Here is a 23160-nt window from a genome sequence, read left to right as displayed (position 1 = left end):
AAATACTTCATGTAGAGAGGGTCTGTGACTTGAATATCTTTTCTCCCCTTAGAATTTAACATACAGTTCTAAGCACACTGTCAGCACTCAGTAATACTTGATTAACTTACTGGAAGGAAAAAAAAAAGTTATCTCCCAAGCTCTTGTGGTTGGATGTTTTAAGACAACAGTAGGTACAATAATACAAGGAAGGCTTAAACTAACCTGGGATGATGATTATGTAAGAGCTCACCTAGTTGCTAAGAAGCTTTGGCAACTTGCCATTTAGGAACATGGCAGCACTGAAGTCTCCTCTTCCAAGCCGTAGGCTTCTGAACAGGGGAACTATTTACCTATCACTTTCTACTTTTTATTCCAACCACAAAGTAAATCTCTGATACTGCTATATACTAATTTGGCAATGTTGCTTTTGCTTTCAAGTATTTACTCCCTCTACAGGCACATCAACTCCAAGTTTATGACAAAGGAGACCTTTGTGTTATGGATAAACTCCTACTTTCTAAGAGAATAGAAACTTCTTGCCCTTTATATAGCTTGCATTTAGATGAATAACTATTTCTTAAATAAGAAAGATACTTGGCATTCATGCAAGGGCCAGGATTGCTTCCATGCTTTCTTCCCAAGCAGCAAATAGCGGTCCCAAATGCAGAGGGGCTCTGTCTCTGACCAGTGATAGAAGAAAACTGGCAGTTGGCAGGTGTGAGGCCTTGTCCCTGACATGGAGTCTTTGCTTCCTCAAGCTTCTGTTTAAACCAGATGTTTGTTTACACAGAGGTGGAGTCAGACAAGGGCTTCTCGGCTTCAAGTCACCCTTTTCCTTTCTTTTGGCCAAGTGATTCACCCATGCTGGAAATGCAGAAAGAAACCTGCCTTTCCCTTAGCCAGGAATGGATTAATACAGAAACATTAAATTTGATGAGCATGGTTCGAGGCAATCCCTGTGCTTTTCAGCCATCCCCTGGTATAATCAGGCCTCTCTCATGGTTTCAGGCTTCTGCTAAGCCAACAGAAGTCATGGGCAATGTCTATGAATAAGTAAATTTATGATGATTGCAAAACAACAGGCCTTCATGGAGGTATATTTCTCCAACACTGGAATTCAATTCTTATTTGGTAGAAAGTGATAGTACCTCTGCAGCTTGTATTTTTACCTTTATATTTCTACAAGTAATCAGAAATAAAATTTTAAGGAAACATTTCTCACTTAAGACATCAGAGCAAAAAGCTATAATAAGTTTGATAGACAAAACTCAGATAATCAGAGATTTGAGTTTAATATGGTTAATTTCTGAATTGATTGCTTTCGTTGTGAAACACTGTAAAATATCAATATAAGGCTGAAATATTAAACTATGATAAAGAGATTTTGCAGAGCAAGAGATTTCACAGGTTGTCATCAAGTGATCCTTCCATACTCTCAAAAAATGCCATCACCAGTCATTTAACTGTTGTCAAGGTTTTTACCATGTTACAACAGGAGACAGGTACAAATCTCTTTGTGTCATGGTAGGGGCAGGCACTGGATACCATTTAGAGCAGGGCATTTTGGGTATTCCCTGCTTTGATATTTAAATTACAAAATGCTTTATTTTGAGGGGTACATCTTACTCTTTTTATGGTGATCTTCATGCTGCATGTACAAAATAAAAGTATTATAAGTAATGAAAGCATTCCAATGATGATTCCAAGCACTTTTGTCATAACCTTATCATTCTTTGGACAATTTCCTACTCTGCCATCTTGACCTGCACAAAATGCTTTATGGAGCAATGTGATTAACTGTGAGTTTCCCTACTTTCTCTGACAACTGCAGTTCCAGCCCAGGCTGATTTCTCATTGAGATCATACATTTCTCATTGAGAATGATAGAAGTTGAAAATTTTCCCTTTTCTGTGTCTTTTTCCTGCACAGTTCTTTTTTTTTCAGTATCTTGTTCTTTTTGCATAATTTAAATTTATTCTGAAATTAAAGAAAATAATTTAAAACCTGCTGTCCTCTTAATTCTATTATACGAAGTTCATATTTGTTGTGTCTGCTGACTTTTGGTCATGGTGACATATTCTTTCATGTTTTGTGATTTGTGGTTGCAAGCTGTTATCCGTGGGAACCTGTGTGGCCTGAATTGAGGATATAGTCTTTACAAAGAGGCTTTCTGTTTTTTGGTTTTTTTTGTTTTTGTTTTTTTCCAGCTGGGACCTCAGGGGCCATGACAATCTTAGAATCAATTTTTACGATAACTTTGCTTGGAATATACCTGCCCCTGTAGGTAGTATAAACCTATATCTCAAACTCACATGAGGGCAGACCAGTGGGTACAAATTATCAGGAGAGATTTTTTTCCCCCTTAAAGTTCTGCTGGAGATAGAGAAGATTCCTTGTTGCTTCCCTCTGTGGGTAGAATTTTTTCTAGTCCACTTATTTTCAGAGAGTATAGCCCCCTTTGAAGGTCCAGGCTCAATATATGAATCTCAATTCTATTGCCCCACCTTGTGGCCGTTCTCACTATCATTTTACCCACAAACCCTTTTATTACTCAGAATGACAATGACCTCTAGAGTAACAAACTTGAGTACCTGTTTTTCATATTTGTCTGTGTTATGGGCCTATAGGGGTTTTCCTTTCCATTCCTGAAAGGAAAAAAAAAATAATCTCTATTGTATTTCTAGGCCATCTCTTGAGGCCTGATTGACTCTGGGCTCTAAGAAGCAGTAAGAACCCTTGGGGAGGCCTCATATCCTGGAAATCCCTTAGAATTCCAGAACCCAAGACAGACTGTAGACTTCAGGATATTTCTTTGGTCAGTCTTCATTTAAATGTGAATATCAAAGAATTTAGAGCCTTCAGAGAATATAGAGATATGAGCTAGGGCAGCCTATGTCCTTTAGCTTTGGCATAATGAAATGAAAACTAGATTTAGAATCAGTTCTCAGTTCACATCATGACTTTGCTGTTTATAATTGGGTTAGTTAACTTAAGTTGTCTGAGCTTCCATTTCCTCATCTGTAAAATGGAGTCAATAATACCTGACAGAGTTGCTATGAATATTAAAGGGTATATTGAAGGTAAAAGAAAGAAAAAAAGAAAACAAGAGCTGGAATAGAGCAAGTATTCAAAACTTCTGGTTGAATGTAACTCCTGGTCATCTTAGTGGTTGTGGTCTGCCTCAACAGCTCATCCTTTGACAAATGCCCTTGTCATTGTGGTTGCAAATCCAACCAAATCCAACATGCGCACCACTCTGGTCTAAACCAGTGGTTCACAAACTTAAGTGCATTTGAATTACCTGCAATTATTGTTAAAACACAGATTGCTGTGCCTCAATTCTAGAGATTCTAATTCAGAAAGTCTGGAGCTGGTTCCAGTAATTTGTATTGTCCCTTGTCACCAGGTACTGCTGATGGTTGGGGGACCACACAATGACATGCAATTATCATAATCCCATTCTTCCCATTGGTTTAGGAAGGGGCATGTGTTCTAAATCTGCAGGAAGACATGTGAGGGGAACTGTGCCAAGACCTTCCAGGAAAGGTTACCTCAGTCCTAAGAAAAAGACACAGGAAAAGCTGGTTCTGTTTTTCCTCTGAACATTATATCAGGATGCGATGGCTAGAACTGCCACAGGCATCTTGTCTCATCCTGAGGATGAAGCCATTCTAGGGTAGAGGGCAGAGCCAAGAGAATCCCAGGGCAGCAGAGCTAGAATTTTGATAGATCCTCCTTGAATAGGTACTACCTTACCTCTGTTGTTTCATTATGTGAGATATTGTATAAATGAAAAAGTTAATAAAAAATTTAAATACAGTTTGAGTCAGGGTTTCCTGATTATTTACAGCCATTGTATTAGTATGTTAAATCTCATTCTCTATAATCCCCAGCTATACGAGGGCCGAAATGTTTGAATTAATGTTAAATAAATTATGCTTTGATTTATTTTTTTGACTAATTTTCTGTGATAATTTTTTTTTTTTCTGCTTAACCTCACTCCCCACCCACCCCCAAACACCACCACCAATCTCTCCCAGTCCTCTGGGGATATGCTAAAACACTGTCAAAATTGTGAATCCCTTGAAAGGAGGAAACTGCTTCAAACTTGCATCTCATTTACATATGTGGGACTGCAGGATCCATTTCTGGTTGAATGCATGATGACAGTTTTACTAGTTATCTTCTTCCTCATGTATTCTATGTCTATACATTATTATTTTCTGGCAATCTTAGTTAATTAGTAACTTAATCTGTCTCCTTCCAGACTTTAATTCCAATCTCTAGAATTCCCCAATCAAGTCAACATTGATTCTACCAGAATTTCAAATACATCCTGTCCTTCTGTGTTGAATTTTTGCTGGAAAGAACTGCAGCAAGAATCAAGGCCACATGATGCAAATGTCTGAATCCTGAATCGTGACTAGGATTGCAAAGAAAGTGAAAAAGGGAGCTGTCTAGGGAGCTGAGCCAGCTCAGCACCTCCACATGGAGTCTGAGAAAGGCAATGGTTATTTCCTCCCACCCCCTTCTTGTTAATCCTAGTTTGGACAGCTTCTTTATTTGAAACATCAAGGACTCTTGACAGTTGAATGAAAAGAATGGAAGCTCATGGGATTGCTAATGAGATACAAAGCCACCTTGGAATCAAGATAAATTTCTATCTATTGGCTTCTCTGACCATACGGTAATAAGTTAAGAGCCTCAAGTTAGTTTCTATTGACAGGTTCCCTTATCATGGTTAACAGTGCAATGCATGTTTGGCTGGCTTCTGAGAGGGAAAGCCAGGGGCTTCCAGTTGTGTGCTGTCCTCCCAGACGGTTGTTGGGCTGAGGTGAGCAGATTGGTACTGATGTGGCATGAAGCATACTATATGATAGGAGAATAAGGCTCTTACTAATTATAGCTAACATTTATCATAAAATAAAAATTTTCAGCCCACAAATTTGAGCAAGTATTAAAATGAAGAATTCTATTATTTCCTGATATCAAATGCCTTTTCTTACTTCCTATTCAATCCTAATCATTTTTTTTTTAGACCAGGTCATAGTCCAAGTCTCCTTTTGAAGCCTTGCCTGACAGCCCAAGCTACAAGTAATATTGTTTTCTTCTGAGTACCCGGAGGTAATAATGATGCTATTCTTCTCTTATCCTGCCTTATTTTGCAAACTTGGCTATGCAGCTCTTTAAAGGCAGGGCCGGTATGGTATCTTTTCTTGTACAAGATTCAGCACAGTGCTTTGTGTGTAGTAGTCACTCAATAAATATTAGTTCGTTGATTGATTCTCTTTTTCTAAAAAAAATAAAATAAGTATGTAAAACTGTAGAGTCAGAAATCATCTAAGAGAATTTTCTCACACAGGGCCTATGGGTGGGCATCAGAGCTTCTGCAAACTCCCTGAAATTGAATGTAAAGTAAACATTTTCTGTGGAAAAGGACCATAGCTGTTTTACTGAACTCGTTTACTCATTTTCTTTTTTTCCTGACAAAACTAGGTCCTGACGCCATGCCCATGATCTCAAAAATGGTGTAGTAAGAGTTCTCTTGGCATGCCTCAGTTCCCATTTTTAGTTATTGGTCCTGAAAGAAGCTGAGATTAAATGAAATTCGTGTACTATAATAGGCTGACTCTGTGTGTGTGTGTGTGTGTGTGTGTGTGTGTGTGTGTGTGTGTGTGTGTTTTAAATTGCATACCATTGAAAGGACTATGTACCCAACTTCCAGTAGAGGTGGTGTATCTTGGTGGTTAGATATATGGGCTCCAAGACAGATGGCCTGCACTTTAATTTTAGCTGTCACTTACTAGTGTTAGTTTAAAAATAAAAATCCAAAGCAAGAGGCAATAAGCATTTATTTCAGATCAAAAAGAATTATAATCTAGGGCATAGATACAGGCAGAAACCCAAATTGTGTCTCAATTATGGAGTGAAGGCAAGAGGATTTTCTGAGAAGGGAAGGGAAATAGTTATGTGAATAAAATTTTTATTGGTATTAACAAGTTAAGTTACTGATTCTAAAGAATGTCCATAATCATCAGTCCTTGTGGTCAGGAAGTCTGCTTTCCTGTTAGCTATATAAACAATAGCTTGTAAGACAATGTAGTTTGGCTCAGTCCAAAGGTTATTTACCTAGTTCAAACATTCCAAAAGTTAAAGGAGTAAGATATACAAGGGTAGTTCCACTGGAATGGCTGCCGTAGGTCTGTTTTAAAATGGCTCCACTAAGTCAACTATAAACTCAAGCTGTCTGAACTTGGACAGATTACTTAAACTTTCTGAATCTGTTTCTTCATCTATGAATGGGAATAGCAATCGTGATTAATTCCTGGGGTTGATCAGAGGATTAAATGAGTCAGTGCATGTAAAGCATTTACAACAGTGCCTTGTGTTAGCTATTATTATTGCTTTTGTTGTAGTTGTTCAACTCTACCTCTCATTTTCATCAATACAGATTAGCCATGGTAATTGTATCTTCAATAGCTCTTTCCACCACCAAATTCTCTCCTGGTTAATCACATTAGGGTCAGATCAGATTGATGAATTGCTTCACAGAAATTAGGCAGTTTTACTGTCTACTAGGTATAATTCTATGTTTCTTACTTGACTTTGCTTGGTACTCTGAGGTCAACTTCTCACACTGTGAGAGTATTTAAGTTATTTTACAAGGACAGAGAATCAAGATCTTTTGAATTTCAGTGTATGTACTTTTTTTCCTATAAAAATATATGTTTAAAAATATATTGACAAAATTATGCTTCATTTTAAGAAAAACTTTTAGTAGCATCTTTTGTCATCATTTTAGTTGCTGTTAACATGGAGAAGGATGAAATAAAATGCAGAGGATGTGGACAGATTGAAGTCAGGACTGTCTGAAATTCATTCTTTCTATTAGCTTTAAGATTAGCCCTTTTAAAATGACGAAAGTTTTAGATAAATCCCAGAATGTATAAATTTAATTTACAGAGATTATATGATTGGTGCACTCTTAATTCCTACTTTTGAGAGAAGTAGAAATATAATGAAGTGATTTTTGTGGAGGGAGAGGTTATGCTAAATGAGGCAATTCATCCAGTGTTATTTTTATGAGGTGACTGGCAAACATTTGAGAAGGGAGGTGATGTATTGAGACTGTGCTGCAGAGATTCCTCAGCTAAGTGCACATCCTGTGATATTTCCCCCAATTTTCCCTAAAAGCTGCAACTGTAATTAAACAACTAATATCAACTGCTTCATTCCCAGAATCTTAAGAGCCCATGGAATTGAAATACACATAGTAAAGGAAGAGAAAAGTTTTCATTTGAGTCTGGGATAATGAAGAGTTGTGATGGAAATTGGAGTGATGAGGAATAAGAATATATATGAGTCAGGGTCATAGCAGAAAATAGTTGATACATATAAACTGGGTAAATTTCAGAGAGTTTAAATAAAACTAAATTTATGAAGGTATGGGAAGGGTATAGAGAAATGACAAGGGAGACTACAGCATTCTTAGACTACTAGGGATGAGGGCAGTGCCCATCCACCCCTAGGTCTGAACTGGCAGTAGGAGCAAGCAATAATCATAATCCAGAAACAGAGGAGTTGGGGGAGAGAACGAATATTGATAATGAGCTGTGTAGACAGTCTCTTTGATAGGAGCTCTAAACTCTGGCCAAAGTAAAAAGGTAGTGTGGGAATGTGAACTAGTATAGCCATTATAGAAAACGGTATGGACTGTCCTCAAAAAAACTGAAAATAAAATGACCACGTGATCCAGCAATCCCACTTCTGGGTATATATCCAAAGGAAATGACATCACTATCTTGTGGAGATATCTGCATGATCTTGTTCATTGCAGCATTATTTACAATAGCCAAGATATGGAAACAACCCAAATGTCCATCTATGGATGAAAAGATAAAGAAAATGTAGTATATTAGAATTTTATACAATGGATTATTATTCAGCCATAAAATGAAGAAATATTGTCATTTGTCACAGACAACATAGATGGTCCTAGAAGATATTATGCTAAGTGAAATAAACCACACAAAGACAAATACTGTATAATTTCACTTACAGATGGTATCTAAAAAACCCTTAACTCCTGGAAAAAAAGAGTAGAACAGTGGTTGCCAAGGGCATGGATGGGAGAAGGGAAATGGGGAGATGTTGGTCAGAGGTTATCAAGTTTCAGTTATGCTAGATGAATAAGTTCTCGAGATCTAATGTATAGCATGGTGACTACAGCTAATAATACTGTCTTATATACTTGAAAGTTGCTAAGAAAATATATCTTAAGTGTTCTCACCACACACAAACAAAAGAAAAATATATGAGGTGATGGAGAGGTTAATTGGCTTGATTGGGGGAATCATTTCATCCAGATGAAAACATCATATCCCGATGATGTGCACCTTAAATATATGCACTGTTTATTTGTCAGTCATGCCTCAATAAAGATGGAGGAAAAAACTCAAATGATGTTGCTAGACTGGGGCAAACTTGCGAGGGGAAGAGATGAGTGCCTCAATTTCGCTCTTCTCCTTTCCTGACCTCCACCAGCAAAGGAGACTGTTTATGTGCTCTGCAGAGGTAATGGTTATGTAGAATTTTTGACACCCAGAACAAATAATTTTTACTCCCCCTTCTTTTGCTCGTATAGGACAGTTATTTTCCATAACCATGTAGATAATCAGTCATAATCATTGTTTTTTATTCATCCTTAAACTTTACAATAAATATAAGTAATAATTAGAAATAATAAATTACAATGTTAAAGTTATTAAAATTTGATAAACTATTTCATGTGTGATTTTAAATTTTCATTTATCAAACAGAAGCATTACAGTTGCATTCTGATTTACTATTTGCACTCTGTCTTACTGTTTTAAATATTAAACATGTATTAAAAATTCCAGGTGGTCATACAGAATGGCAGAATTGAAGTAACTCAAGTTTTGGTTCTTCCTCTTGACAGTGACTATTCCTAATCTACTGTTTAAACAAGGGATATGAGGTACTCTGTGGGTTGGAGGCAAGAATTGCTCCAATGATTCTGGACCCTTAGAATTTATTCTGGAAAAGAATGCCTGTAGCTGGGTCTCTGTGTCAGGCTGACAATGTGACTGGAAACACTATGAATTAGCTTTCATATAGAATACAACATTTATTGAGTGAGTGAGCGAGTGAGTGAGTGAGTGTGGGAGGGAGGAGGAAGAGAGAATTTGACACCTACATGCATATTATTAAAAGAGCAGCAATTTAACAACATGGATGGACCTAGAGGGTATTATGCTAAGTGAAATAAGTCAGACAGAGAAAGAAAAATACCATATGATTTCACTTAGATTCACTGTGGAATCTAAGGAACAAAATGAACAAAACGAAAACAGACTCGTAGATACTGGAAACTGGTGATTGCTAGATTGGAGGGAGGAGTAGGAAGGCTGGATGAAAAAAGTGAAGGGATTAAAAAGTACAGATTGGAAGTTACAAAACAATCACAGGGATATAAAGTACAGCACGAGGAATATAGTCAATAATATTGTAATAACTATGTGCAGTCCCAGGTGGGTGCTAGACTAATTGGGGGGATCACTTCATAAATTACATAAATGTCTAACCACTATGCTGTACACCTGAAACTAATATAAAATAATATTGAATGTCAACTCTAATTGAAAATAAAAATAAAAAAGTAAAACAAACAAAAGACTGCAGGAATTCTTGGTTTTAGAATTTAGCCATAGTGTTAATAAAAAGCAGATTGACTTTTGGTTGATTTATTATTGTTTTCAAATTCTCTGCAAACATTCATCCCATATTGTGTATACCAGGGGCACAGAGGATGGTAAGGAGTGGATTCAGAGGAGCACCAGGAAGGAATCTTGCCCAAGACATTCAGTTATGAATTGAAAGCTTTCTAAGCTAGAGGAGGTAAACCCTTATATCCTTGCTGTTTCCCTCACATTGTTTTTCCTACTCTTTGTCTGTCCGTATGAGATTGTCAGGCATAGTAGTCTCCTATTACAGATTTTGTGACAGCTGTACTTGAGGTGAATGGCTGAGTGGAGTGATTTTAACAAAATGGAGGAAGGACCCATAATTCTATATAATGAATGAAAACCTTAGAAGCTTTTCTCTTTTTGCTGTAAGACTGCTTCCTAGAAAAAAGTAAAACGGTTATTATTTGCAGATGACATAATACAATGTAGAGAGAACCTTAAAATTCTACCCAAAATTATTAGAACTAATAAATGAATTCAGTAAAGTAGCAGGATACAAAATTAATAATCAGAAATAAGTTGTATTTTTATACACTAATAATGATATATCGGAAAGTGAAATTAAGAAATCAATTGCATCAAAAAGAATAAAATACCTGAGAATAAATTTACCCAAGGATATAAAAAGCCTGTACTTGGAAAACCATAAATCACTGAAGAAAGAAATTGAAGACACAAATAAATGGAAGCATATACTGTTCTCATCAATAGGAAGGATTAACATTATTAAAATGTTGATGCTACCCAGCGCAATCTACAGATTCAATGAGATTCTTATCAAAATATCAATAACATTTTTTCACAGAAATATAACAAATGATCTTATAATGTATATGGAATTACTAAAGACCCTGAATAGCCAAAGCAATTTTAAGAAAGAAGAACAAAGTTAGAGGTAACACACTACCTGATATCAAACTCTACTACAAAGCTATAGTAATCAAAACATCATGGTATGGCATCAAAAAGACTATAGATGGAACAGAATAGAGAGCCCATAAATAAGCCCATGCCCATGTGGTCAATTAACCTGTGAAAAAGGAGGCAAGAATATACAATGGGCAAAGACAGTCTCTTCAATAAACGGCGTTGAGAAAGGTGGACTGATTCATGCAAAAGGAAAAAGAAAAAGAAAGAAAGTAGACTGCTTCCTTACGCCAAATACAAAAATAAACTCAAAATGGATTAAAGACTTACATGTAAGACCTGATACTGTAAAACTCCTAGAAGAAAATATAAACAGTAAACTCTTAGATGTCACTCTTAGCAATATTTTGGGGGGTATGTCTCCCCAGGCAAAGGAAACAAAAGAGAAAATAAATGGGACTACATCAAAGTTTTTGTACAGCAAAGGAAACTGTCAACAAAATAAAAAGACAACCTACTGAATGGAAGAATTCACCAATGATATATTGAACAAGCTGATAATATCCAAAATACATAAGTAAATCCAAAAAACCAAACAATCCAATTAAAAAGTGGACAGATGACCTGAATAGCCATTTCTTCAAAGAGGACATACAGATGGCCGATAGCCATATGAAAAGATGCTCATTATGACTAATCATCAGTGAAATGCAAATCAAAACCACAAGAAGCTATCACCTCACACCTATCAGAACGGCTGTCATTAATAAATCAACAAACAAGTGTTGGGCAGAATGTAGAGAAAAGGGAACCCTCTTGCGCTGTTGGTGGGATTGTAAATTGGTGCAGCCACTATGGAAAACAGTATGGGGGTTCCTCAAAAAATTAAAAATAGAACTACCTATGACCCAAGAATTCCACTTCTGGGTATTTATCTGAAGAAATCCAAAACACGAGTTTGAAAAGATATTTGCACACCTATGCTTATTGCACATTAATTACAATAGCCAAGATAGGGAAGTAACCTAAGTGTCCATTGACAGACAAATGGATAAAGAAGTGGTACATATATACAATAGAATATTACTTAGCCATAAAAAGAATGAAATCTTACCATTATGACAATGTGGGTGGACCTAGAGGGTATTAAGCCAAGCGAAATAAGTGAGACAGGGAAAGACAAATACTATATGATTTCACTTGTATGTGAAATATAAAAAACAAAATAATGAAAAACCATAACAAACTCATAGATATAGAGAATAAATTAATGGTCGTCAGATGGGAGGAAGGAGTGGGGGATGGTGAAAAAGGTGAAAGGAATTAAGAAGTACAAATTGCCAGTTATAAAAATACTCATAGGAAGGTAAAAGTACAGCATAGAGAATAGTCAATAATACAGCAATAACTATGTACTGTGTCAAATGGGTACTAGACTTATTGGGGTGACTACTTTGTAAGGTATGTAAATATCTAATCATTATGTTGTACAGCTGAAACTAATATAATGCTGGTTGTCAAATGTAATTAGATAATAAATTAATGTAGAAAAAAACCCAAACAATGATGCATTAATAAGAAGCACATTTAAATGCACACACACGGTGGGAGGTCTATACAAAAATTCTTGATTGGACAGCACAAGTTAATGCATCAGTGATCTCCAATGTAATAAAATTTGGTATGTGTCCATTTATTAAAAAAATGCTTCCTAGAGCTTTCAGAAAATGCCATTCTGGGATCATTTTGTACTATCCTGTATATATATTCTCCTTCTTGGGGGTCTCTACTGCTTACACAAGAGTCTCCTGTTTCTCCGCCTTCCTCTTCTTCCTGCTTCTGTAAGTTTCAAGGACAAGTTGGTTCCTTTTGCTCTCTTGGCTTTCTTCTCCCCATCCCCTTCTTGGCTACTTCTTCCTTCTTCTTTCTTCACTGGATCAAACATAAATTTCTTCTGGGAACTTTTAGTAATCTATGGAAAAGTTTGTTAAAGGCTTCACATCAGATTTCAGTTGCTTGGTAACTCAGAGAACCTCCTGCCAAGTTTATGTTCAGAGAATTAGATAAACTATTCAGTTCACACTGTTTTCAGGCCTAAGCAGCATCATCCGTTCACCAGCTCAACTGTGTCTGCAGAGATCTCCACACAGGCACAGAGAGGAGCCCTGCCCTCCACAGAGCATTAAGGATGATGGAAAAGGCTGAGCCCACCTAGCTGGGCCTGAAAGAGGCACTTGGGGAAGCTGACTTGCTGAGAGATGCAGGCATCTTCGTAGAGCAAAAAAAAAAAAAAAACTGAGTAATCACTGCATGTTCGTGAGGTGGTTTGAGATTCTCTTAGAGTTTGTCTCCTTCTTCCTTTGTTCTACCTTATAATCTCTCTCATTTTTGTTCCACTTCCTAGTCATTTTCAGGAATCTCATAGTCTTAGGCTTAAAGACTCTCTAACAAATGATATCAGGTAACCTCAGAACAATGGCATAGAACACATTCTTGTGGTCAACCCCCATAAGCACACAAAAAACAACCAACCAAATCTCTTAGGATTCCGGGTTGGGAAATACCAAACTGGAGAACACGAGGCTTCCATAATGGTCGGTAGGATGAACCTGGGTAAAACATGTGGCTTTTATGCCTCTTAGGAACTGAAGCACCAGAAACACCCCAAGGTCCTGTAAAGAGTTTCTTGTTGAACTTCAGAGGATGTTTACTGATGATGTGCAGAAAAGTGCCATCAGAGGAGGTTCCTTCTGGGTGGTCTCAGGATCCTCTGTAACCTGCACAAGTTATTGGCCTTGTAACTCCTCCAACCTGTTCAGTGTTCAAATAATAGACAGGATGTTCTTCAGTGATAGTTTTAACTGTCGAGAGTTCATTTGATTGGCACTTGGATGGATGAGAAGTTGCTCTGAAGATAATAATAAAACTCAGGTATCTGCTGTAGAGTTTTCCTCAAGAATACAAGTAAATTGCATGTGACTTGATGCTAGCCTCTTTTCATAATCTGGTCTGTTAATCATACTCTTCTGTAGTTTAAAATGATCTCCAAGTAGGTGTATGTGGGGTAGGAAAATGATCTTTGTGCCTCTAGTTTCCTGGCCTTGGAGTAGAAATAAGAATCACTGCTTGGTGGATGGATATTGGTGAAGGGTAGATGCTAATTTCCATGGAGAGGGTGATGCTGGAGACACTAGTCTTACACAAAAATTTGAAAATACTAACTACCCAGAATGTTTGAAAGGAGTCAGGTGCAGGTAGGAAAGGTTTTGGTGGCATGGATGTTTTGTCAGTTTTCTCAGGAAGCTTAGTCTGCTTCCTTGTTTCTTAATGGTGTTACGGATTAGGAATATTTTGAGAGATGCAAAACTACATAGAGGAGGGAGGACCCCAGAACTCTTGAACTGAAACTGATAAATTAGCAAGAAAAATACTTTTTTTTTTCTTTAAAGGCTAGACTTTTGGGTAAAAGTTATAAAAGTAGGTTTGGGTAGCTTTCTAATTGATTCACAATGGATCCATTTTCTTCAAAAAATAGCAGCCCTTTATCCTTGAACACGTGTTACAGGAATCTTGCTTGCAGTGGTGATTCCTTCCTGGGATGGGAGCTTCACAGATGTCTCCTGAAGTTCCTTTCTACTCTGAAATTGTGTAGTTCTCATAGAACGGTTTTTCTTACATGCAAAATCTACTTCACAAATTGATATAGCATAACAGCAAAAGTTTTCTTCCCCTTCTAATTCAAAACTCTGACATTAAAACTAGTAAACCGTGTAAAAGGTAATAAAATTTCTTATGTCCAAACTGTGGATACTCATCTCTTAAAGGCCGGAACCTGAGAGATATCCTCAGAATGAATCCACTTGACCTATCTCTCTTGACCATGTCTGATGAGGTTTATTTTTTAAGATGTTGATTATGATGATGAAGATAATAAATGTTCCTTGAGTGAAAAAGGGCAAACTATTTAGAATTTTATAAAATAATTCCTAATTTACTTCTAATAGGTAGATGATGTTAATAGTTTTTTGTTTTTAATTTTGTAATTCTTTTAGGATATTTTAACTTTAGATGGTGTTTTTTAGGACGCTTTTTTGTTTTCTTAGGAAGTTTTTTTTTAAAGTTTAGATCTTATTAAGTGTAAAATGATTTTAATTGAGAAGAACTAAACTACACTATGCTTCCTAAATGGTTAATTAATTCAAGCATAAATTGTAAGCACATCTATATTCGCCCACACGTAATTTCAATTAATAGCTAAGAAGCTGATTTTGAAGCTCTGAGTATGTGGGAGAGACATGTCAACTGTGAGCCTCACTATAGGCAGTGGTTTTCAACCAGGAGTGATTTTTCCCCCCAGTGGACTTTTGGCAATATCTAAAGACATTTCTGATTGTCATGTCTGGAAATGCAGGTGTATGGCCTTGATGGATAGAGGCCATAGACGATGCTAAACTTCCTGCAGTGCACGGCTACTCACAACAAAAAATTATCTGGCCCAAAATGTCAATAATATCAAGGCGGGGAAACCTGCTTTAGGGTAATATGGATTGTTTACTGATGGAATATCCTCTCCCAACATTATCTTTAGGTCTTTCCTTTAGATTTGATCAGATTCCAACCTCCTGAGTAGAGGATTAAGACCTTCTAATAGCATTCTGGGATCTGAGTGGAAGAAGAGATAAGATTTAAACATTCAATGGTATGTTTTGACCTAAGTTCCCAGTTTAGGGTAAGGTGCACCTGACTTCAAGTGTGTTTGGTATTTTCTAGTCCAGAAACTCTCCATTTTCCTTTCTCTAGGGAGAGGCAGACTCCCAACAGAGGAAATCTGGGGTTCTAGCAGTTTTGTAAATTGGTTTTCAGACAATTATTCTATTTTTAGGCCCATGCTACCCTACTTACAGGGGAACAAGATGTCACCAATTCTAAAATATTTGAGGGCTTCATATATAAATTAAGTTGGCTCTTACTTTCCCCAATGCCAGATTTAGCTTTCTCATGTCTGCTAAACCAGTTATTTCTTGACAGTTTGTATTCTGGTTTCCAAAATTCTCTTGTCATTATTACATCTCTTACTCTTCCTTTTTTTTTCTTTTAAATTTTAGTAATATTTTTTGTGGGATTTTTGAGAGGGAGCAGAGGCTAATGAGAGCATTTGACTATCTACCTTCCCTAGAAGTATAAAATAATTTTCTTTTCCAATATGTTTCTGTAATACTGACTGCTTCATTTGCCTGCTAGTACTAGAAATTGTTTTTTGTTTGTTTGTTTTTGTTTGCTTTGTTTTTTGCATTGTTAAGAGGATAGACTTTTTGAGTATCTCGGTTTTTGTGAGATAAGGTCCAGATTGAGTGTTATCTCAAAAGTCTCCATTGTTACTAAAAAATAAGTAAATAAAACATTTCCCAACATTGCTTTCAACCTCTCCAGTTTTCTCTTTAACTATTTCATAGCCACTTTTTAAATATATAGCATAAAATTGTCTACCAGCTCATTCATATAAAGCCTTTAACTCCTCACTAATTGAATCATTCATGTGCTCGTACTTTCACCCATTCCCTGACTCATTCACATATTCAGTACCTGTTACTCATGTAGCTGCCATGCAGAAGGGTCTGAGTGAGACAATATGTGAGATGCAAAATTGTTACATAATTCCTGATTCTGAAGGGTTTACAATCCTCTTTGCATCTTTTAGAAGTAAATTAAGTGTCATGACATGTTACCATGATAATGTTACAGACCTCATAATCTGTGCACATAGTATCAACTCAATACCATTCTTCTCTTTTATACCATCAACTTTGAAAGGCATCTTTGGGCAAGGTTATGTCTGCATAAAATAATGGATTATAAATACTTAGGGATCCCATTTTATCAGATGTTACAGCCAAAGGAAGCTTACTGCTCGCTTCCTCTTGTGGCTCTATTGAGTCCTTAGGAGGTGAAGCTAAAAACTCATTGCTAAATATTCCAAAGGAGCTTCCAATAGTCATACTCCTCAAGGCACCAGGAAATGATTTTTCTAAAATGAATCAGCTTATGCCAATGTGCTCATATGCACAGTAGATCTTCAGTGACACATGCCAGGGATGATGGTATCAACAACCTGCCTTGGTTTAGTCCTATTATTTCTTAACAAATACAAATGCCATTGGTTAAAGAAAAAAAAGACAGTAGGAAGAGCTGGGAATAGGTATAGACAATGTACTTTTGTATGTCTTTGTCTTGAATTTAGAGATTTTCATTGTAAACAAGGCAATCAATCCTATACTTGCCATTCTATATACGATGTCTCTTAAATTTCTATTGTGAAGGCTATCCAGAGGTCCTTAAGAGTGGGTATGCTGCTTTGATTTGTCTTTTAACGGCTTCTTGCCCTGGTCAACTAAAGATGCCATGTAAGGATAGTGTCAAATAAGTAAGGGATGGTCGTAGAGAGCCCCCCAAAAAAGTTTTCAAGGCAAGCCATTCTTAAATCCTTGTAATATATACATCAATGAGATGGGGGAATTTCACAGTTATTGAAACACAAATTTCTCCATTGCTTTCTGTTCTAACTCATCCCCAAAACATAACTGAAAGTGAAGTACCCTGCTAGCATGCTTTTCGAATTTGCCACAGCTCTTAGCATAATGTCTCAAAGAGAAGAAGCTCTTCAAGCATTTCTTCATTGACTGATGGATGAATCCCAGCTGCAAGAAACAATGTTGAATTTGTATATCTCCTTGTCACAGTTTGGGGTTTGCTTTTGTTGATTTTGTGACAGGAAGAATGATGAACCCAAAGTAAGACCTAAATTGACAGGCAAGCAGGTCAAAGGGAAAACTTAGACACTGAGCACCAACAATACCAGTGTCAGAAATTAGTCATAGATTTAGAGAGCCAGTATCTAGAATGCCAGATAAAGGGTCCCAGTCTGAAACCAGGAAAATACTGAAAAGGACATAAGCTTATCAAAAGCAGAATGAGTCAGTTGAAATTAAAAGGTAAATAAAATGGGAAACTAGGCATGACTTACAGTTTTTTTTTTTTTTTTCCTTTTAACACTGGTACTTTGAGGTTGAGTGAGCCTGGGGATGCCCAAGCAGGGACTGCTGAAGCCGAAGGGCCAAGACGCCGGGTAGGAAAGTCTGCCTGCTTTGGCCCTATGAGGTCTGGAATCCACACTCTTCTTGTATACAAAGGATACTTGGAATCTTCTAGAGCAGTGTTCCCCAAAGTGTCCTAAGGAGCACTAGTTCTGTTAATGCGGAAATGTGTTTGGAAAAGACTGAATTAAACAGAAATGAGTGTCTTTCTGAAGACTCCTAGGAGCTAACGTGTGCTGTGTATCTCCCACAGGGGGAGTGTGTAAGCAGTGTTTCCCAGAGATGTTCAATCTTCAAACCTTCTTACAAATACTTCTTGGAACCAGTCCTACATGGACCACATTTTGGGAAATGACGCCCTTTCTACTATCTACACTTGTGTAGAATCTCCATATCTTCTTCTGGGAACATTCTGTTCTGCTGCCTGTCAGAGTTCATCTTGTGAAAAATTTCAGCTGACATAACATATTGATATATTTTATCCTTATTCTCTAGGTGTTGTTTATTAAGATTACACAAAGCATGGAGAAAAAATTGAAGCTCTTTCAGTTTACAGCCAAGTTACAGAGAGAGAATGACCAAAGTGCAATTTCTGGGCAGTTCAGATCTCTATTTAGCCTTGCCCTAGAAAGTGAATGGTCTTAAATAATTTACCAGACTAATCCATTCACTGAGTTAAATTTATCTTTGTTCAGATAACTAAATTTGGATGCATGTTTAGTTTGAAGCAGATGTAATTATTTTATTTTTAAACCACTCCCCCCCCCAGTTCAGTTTTAAATAGAATTAATTGATCCAATTACAACCTGAGAATGAGAATTTTGGAAAATTTTCTCTTGAAATATTTCATGGATACAAACATAACTGGTGATACTAGAAAAAGAAATAAAAGAGAAGAAGGGGTTAAATATGCATGATGATGAATTATTTGGAAGGTATAATGCAGTATACAGGTGAAGAAGACCCTCTATTAGTCATTGGATGATGTCATCTCGCAGTGTTATTGTATGCGAAGCACATGCATTTCCTTAGGTTTTTAGTGTAATGATTTTTGTGTGTACCCATACTATGTATACCCCTGTGTTTGCCTTAACCGACCAGATACTCAATAGGTATTTAAGAATTGCCTATGTTATTTTAAGACTTTAGATTACTTTTTGAATAGTAAAAACCAGTGCTATTTAATTCAAGTGACTGCTTCATAGTCTGAACTCAAGATGCTATTTTAAAATGCTCTGCCCTCATCAAGATAAATATTTTAAATTTTGTAGTAAAATTACAGTATTTTACCTGTTTGTCTGAATACTGAGATCCTGTTATAATATAAGCCTTATAAAATAAGGTTAAATATATAAATTTAAATACTTAAGATTACAAGAACCCTGTGAAATGATAGGCAGATATCTTTTTTTTTTTTTTTTTTTTTTTTTTGTAATATAGACCCAGAAACTGGGTTTAAAAGTACAGAGACTTCACCCAGCGAGAGATTCTCTTGTCTTTGCTCTCTGGAGACCCTGAAAGAGCCTTATACCAGGCAATAGCCCCCTGCCAGCCACAGTCTGTGAGCAGGACTGTTGACACAAGAACCAGGCAGAAGAAACTCTCATCTGCAGCCCTGGAGGTCCTGAAAAGGCCCTATATGTGGCTCCAGCTTCTTCACAGCCACAGTCTGTCAGTGTGCCAGGAATTCTGAGGGTCCCAGGTCCCAGTGGAAGACACTCTCTTCTGCACTCTGGGGCCCTGTACTCCTGTCTCTTCATAGCCTCCCTCTGCCAGCAGTTTTGCTGGCACAGGGACCAAGCAGCAGACACATCTATCTTGCCCCTGGAAATCTTAAAAGGGTCTTATACTTGTTTTCAGACCCTCCTCACCTCAGTTCATGAGCAGTCCAACTGGCAAAGGAACTAGGCAGGAAATACTCATGTTTGCACCGCAAGAGATCCTGAAAGGGCTCTGCATTTGGCTTCAGCCCCTCTAGTCCCAGTCAAGGACCAGTCTAGTCTACTCAGGGACCTGGCAGGATATATGCTTATATTATGCCTTCAGAGCCAGGTGGCAGAGACTTTAATCTTGGTTATGGAACCTGAAACAGCCATGGGGCATGGTCCAGGGCTAATCTTGCCCACCAGAGACCCATCCAGTGATCAGAAAGCAATCTTTCCAGAGTCCTGTTGGGAGCTATATCTGCTGTACATCTGGTAATAGGTTCACTGTCTGAGGACCCAACTATGGACCCCAAAGTGGACACTTGTCCCAGCACCACCTTACTGAACAAAATACTGGAGGCATTTCGATCCATTCAGTGACCAGGCACAATCCACACCAACTCAAGACTCTGGTAACAGGATGCTGACCACCAATCTTACTGCATACCAGTGTACCAGTGACAGCCTCATATCCAGCTCCAACTCAGCACAACTGCGATTCTGGAGGTGATCCCTTTGACCTGAGGAATAGGCAGGAGAAGGTTTATACCTTCTGAAATGAGTCTGTAAAGATTGGTAGAGGTGTTTGTTCCTTCAAATGCACAGACACCAATGCAAGGCTACATGAATCATGAAGAATCAGGCAAATGCAATGCCACCAAAGGAAACTAATAATGCTTCAGTAACCAGCCCCAAAGAAATGGAGATCTACAATTTGTCTTACAAATAATTCAAAATAGTCATCTTAAAGGAAGCAAATGAAATGCAAGAAAACACAGATGACAACTAAAAATCAAGAAAACAGTGCATGGGCAAAATGAGTTTAATGAAAAATAGAAACATAGGAAAACACCAAACAGAAATACGTCTTGAAGGCAAAATTGTTTCTCAGAAATGAAGGAATGATTAAGACATTCCCAGACAAATGTAAGCTAAGGGATTTCATCACCACTAGAATCACCTTATAAGAAATGTTGAAGGGAGTCAATCAAAATGGAATGAAAGAACACAAACAACATGAAAACATAGGTAAACCACTGTTGTCTCTAGTATAAAAGTTAAAAAAAACCAATAATATTAAAAATAACTATAGCTATATTAATTTGATAATTGATGCATAAATAAAGATGACATCAATAAAAAGTGTGATGACATCAATAGCATAAAATGCGAGGGGAAGAGAAAAGTGTAGTTTTTTTTATGAGGTTGAAGGTAAGTTATTATCAGCTTAAAATAGACTGGTGTATCTATAAGATGCTTTATGTAAGCATCATGGTAACCACAATAAAAAAAAATGTCTTCTGTAGTTACACAAAAGATAAAGGAATTAAAAAATACCACTAAAAAATAATTATAAAGGAAGCCAAGAGAGGAAGAAAGCAATAAAGGAACTAAAATGACAGTCAGAAAACAATTAACAAAAAAGCAGTAGTAAGTTCTTACATACCAATAATTACCCTAAACATAAATAGACTGAATTCTCCAATGAAGTCTATGGCCATGCTACCCTGAACAAGCTCGATCCTGTCTGATCTTGGAAGCTAAGAAGGCCTGGTACTTGGATGGGAGACCACCTAGGAAGGGCCGGTGCTGTAGGCATAAAAAATAAAAAAGTAAAAAAAATAAGGAATTGTAAACTAATAAGATCCTTGCAATCTATGAGGTCAACCAAGGGTTGCCACGCTTAAATAAATAAATAAATAAATAAATAAATAAATAAATTCTCCAGTCAAAAGGTGCAAAGTAGCCGAAAGGATTTAAAAAAATATCTGACAATATGCTGCATACAAGTAGAAAATGAAGTGATGGAAAAAGATATTCCATGTAAATGGTAACCAAAAGAGAGCAGAAGTAGTATATTCCTTTTCTTCTTTATAAATCTTTCTAAATTTGTGTTCTTTCTAATTTTCACGTAATTTCACACATTATGGTGGAAGCAGAGAAAACCATATTCTCTCAGCTGTTTGTATTTTACATTATGATAAAAATGAAATAAAACAGAACTCTAAACTTACTGACTCCAGCTTAATTAAAGGTCATTCAAAATGCACTTATGTTAAAAATTGAGTCAGCCTCATGTTAATGAAATATTCTGGATTGTTCATTTTCAGGCATAAGAAGTAACACCTCTTAACAGAACTATTAACAAAGATAGGATCATAGCAAAGGGCACAATGAATAGAAACTATGACAAGGAGAATTTATCTGAGATTCATTGTATTTGGCTGCAAATGACTAAGTAAGACCAAAATAGCTGTGTCATGTGATATGTGCTATGACTGTGAAGCATTAATTGAAAAATTATAAATGGACGATTTCTAGAGCCTTTTGGAGAAGGACCAATTATTTCTGAGTGTCACATCGATTATAAACATTGCTAACAAAGCAAGATATGAAACGGTAAAATAAAAAGGTAGGGATAGTTAGCTTTTAAGTGTCTGAATAACTCTCGGATGTCAGCCACGCTTGGATTATGCTCATGTTCATGTGCTTGGATGATGACCACAGCTAGACTTGGTTAGTGGTAAGTGATAAAATCAAAGGGCTGGAGGGTTTTTATTTTCAGTTTATGCTTTAGCAATCTTATGGCAGACAGGAGAGAATATAATTTGGCGGGTTATAATGTTCTGCATTTTTTTGCTCTCTATACTCCTGTGGTTTAGGGGGGCACCTAAATTAAAAAAAATAAAATCTGTCTTTTTGTATTTGCTGAAAAGAGTATCTGGTAAAGCATCTGGTAATATTCAATCTATAATTAATTTTCTAGGGTTGACGAAGGGTGTGCTAGGTTCCTTTTAGAGGCTTTTTGTCATTAGCTCTTAATCAGCAGTTTCTATTATTGCTATTTATTTCATTAAGCAAAGTAATATATAATTTATTAAGAAAAATATAAAAATTCAATGAAGATGAATTTATGCTAAGCTGGTTTATGTCCCATGCATTTCTGTCTATCTGCTTTTCACTAGAAAACATGTGTTTTATTTTTCTTGGAAGGTCCATGGTATATAACTTTTATTTGTTCTAGGAATTAGTTTTTAAAACACCAGTTCGTGTCAGAACAAGTTATACTTTATCGGACACCTTCAATTTAGATGATTGGGTAGAAATGCTTCACAGTATTTAATGAACTTGATGTATTTTTAAGCAAAACTGTTATAACGTGTTTGAAATAAACAGATTTTACATTTTTGAAGTTGTTTCTTTGAAAAGCAGACATAATACCAGACTATTAATTATTCTTTTTGTAATAAAGAACATTCAGCAGAAAGATTTCTAATCAGAACTTTGGATAATAAGAACCTTTGCTGTCTCCTATTAGTATTTTTTAATCTGATATCAGAATCTTCTAAAGAAAATCCTTTCTGCATGTCTGGGAAGTTAGGGTGAGTAGGAAATAATAGTGAATAGGAAGTAATGCTTTTGAAAATCCCGGTCTTTATGAGAGTTCATCACCCGTAAAATGCCTTCTATTTATGAAACAATAGCAGTGTGGGTAGTTATTTGATGTGTTCTCATGTTACAGCATGA

General features: G+C 36.6%; 1 protein-coding gene across 5 annotated transcripts in view; it reads left to right on the top strand.

Moving 5' to 3' along the window:
- Positions 1–23160, top strand: part of AKAP6 (A-kinase anchoring protein 6) — a 504258-nt gene that overhangs the window by 140781 nt on the left and 340317 nt on the right. The window contains exon 1 of one of the 5 annotated variants that reach the window (XM_016123634.2): positions 21834–22156. The exons of the other annotated variants lie outside the window; for them this stretch is intronic. The gene's annotated coding sequence lies outside the window, so the exon portion shown is untranslated. Of the gene's footprint in view, positions 1–21833; positions 22157–23160 lie in introns of those variants that run through there. 5 annotated transcript variants of the gene reach the window in all.

Source organism: Rousettus aegyptiacus, unplaced genomic scaffold, assembly GCF_014176215.1.
Source record: "Rousettus aegyptiacus isolate mRouAeg1 unplaced genomic scaffold, mRouAeg1.p scaffold_m13_p_3, whole genome shotgun sequence".
In the NCBI taxonomy this organism is placed as follows: domain Eukaryota; kingdom Metazoa; phylum Chordata; class Mammalia; order Chiroptera; family Pteropodidae; genus Rousettus; species Rousettus aegyptiacus.
This window is presented reverse-complemented; position numbering and strand designations above follow the sequence as displayed.